Source organism: Chrysochloris asiatica, unplaced genomic scaffold (assembly GCF_000296735.1).
Source record: "Chrysochloris asiatica unplaced genomic scaffold, ChrAsi1.0 scaffold00195, whole genome shotgun sequence".
Lineage (NCBI taxonomy): Eukaryota > Metazoa > Chordata > Mammalia > Afrosoricida > Chrysochloridae > Chrysochloris > Chrysochloris asiatica.
The window spans coordinates 635,159-637,135 of record NW_006408713.1 but is presented as its reverse complement, the minus strand read 5'-3'; positions in this window follow the sequence as shown (position 1 = coordinate 637,135).

Sequence of the window (1,977 nt, the reverse complement as noted above, 5' to 3'; positions counted from 1 at the left end):
CAACAACTAAACTTTTACATACCACAGACACACATATGTTTTCAATTATAGACTAGGAAGAATTTACTAAAAATATTTTAGAAATTAGTTGTTACAGAATTTATGTTAGGATGTCTCATTTTGTTAAAGAATACAAAAACTAATCTGTTTTCAAATGGATTTTCCTCCATTCGAAGTTTATAATAACATTCCTTTAACAGTGTTCCCCATTCCATGTTCTCTTAAAATGTGTTGTTTCCTTTAAGTGGAGTCAACAATATTATCCACCCCCATAATATGGCTGTGAAGATTTTAAGAAGAAATGTGTAACAACTATATGGGAAGAGACTTTAGACTATCATAGGTAATTTGAATGATTATTACTTTTAGGCCACCTGGAGTTACACTACACTGTTAAGACTTGTGTGTTGCTGTGAAACTGGAAGCTATGCTTCCAATATTATAAATACCACCAGGGACACCCAGGTTGGACAGGTTTCAGCACAGTTTTCAGACTAAGACAGTTTAGGATAAAGGAGATGGGTACTACTTCTCAATGGTTAGCCACGGAAATCCCTATAAATAGAAATAAGACATTGTGAGATAATACCAGAAGATAAATTCCTCAGGTTAGAAATGAAATATTGACAGATAATGCCAGAAGATGAGTCCCTTGGGTTGGAAGGCATTCAAAATATGACTGGGGAAGAGTTGTCTCCTCAATGTAGACATGAATATAATAAAATGAAGGAAGCAAAGCTTTTGAACCTTCATTAGTTGATGGGGCACAATTCAAAATTAGAATAAACAGCTGCAAATATCCATTAATAATTAGAATATGAAATGTACTAAATATGAATCTAGGAAAATTGGAAGTCATCAAAAGTGAAATGAAACACACACAAAAAAATTGATATGCAAAGCATTTGTTGTTGTTGTTAGGTGCAATCAAGTCAGTACCAACTCATAGTGCCCTTATGCACACCAGAATGAAACAAACCTGAACCTGGGCCAACCTCACTACTGTTGCCATGCTTGAGTCAATCAATGCTACGACATGGCCAATGCATTTCGTTGGCCTATTTTCCTCTGACCCTCCACCTTACTAAACATGATATCCTTCTCCAGTGACTGGAACCTCCTGAAAAAAAAGGTCTGAAGTATGATAGACGAGGTTTGGCCACCATGGCCTCCAAGGAGCACTCTGTCTGCACTTCGTCCAAAATGGATCTATTGGTTCTTTGGGCAGTCCACGGCACTTTTAGTATTCTCCTCCAACACCATAATTCAAATGTGTCAATTCTTCTACGATATTCCTTATTCACTATCCTGCTTTCACATGCATATGAGGTCATTGAAAATACCATGGCTTGGGTCAGGCACACAATAGTGCTCAAGCTGACATCTTTGCTCTTCAGCACTTTAAAAAGGTCTTGTGCAGCAGATTTGTCTAATGCAATACTTCGTTTGATTTCTTGACTGCTGGTTCCATGAGTGTTGATAGTTGATCCAAGAAGAATGAATTCATTGACAACTTAAATCTTTTCTCCCTTGATAAGAATGTTGTTTATTGCTCCAGTGGTGAGGAATTTCATTTTCTTTATATTGAGATGTAATCCATACTGAAGGCTGTGCTATTTGATCTTCATCAGTAAATGTTTTAAGTCCTCTTCAAAAACAAGATTGTATCATCTGCATATCGCAGGTTGTTAATGAGTCTTCCTCCAAAGTGAAACCATGTTTTTCTTCAAATAACCAACCTACATGGATAATTTGCTCAACATACAGGTTGAATAAGTATGATGAAAGAATACAACCTTGTTGCACACCTTTTTTAATTTTAAACCATTCAGTGTTTCCATGCTCTGTTCGAACAACTGCCACTTGGTCCATGTACAGATTCCACATAAGCACAATTAAGTGTTCTGGAATACTCATACTTCTCAATGTTGTCCATAGCTTGTCATGATCCACACAATCAAAAGTCTTTGCATAGTC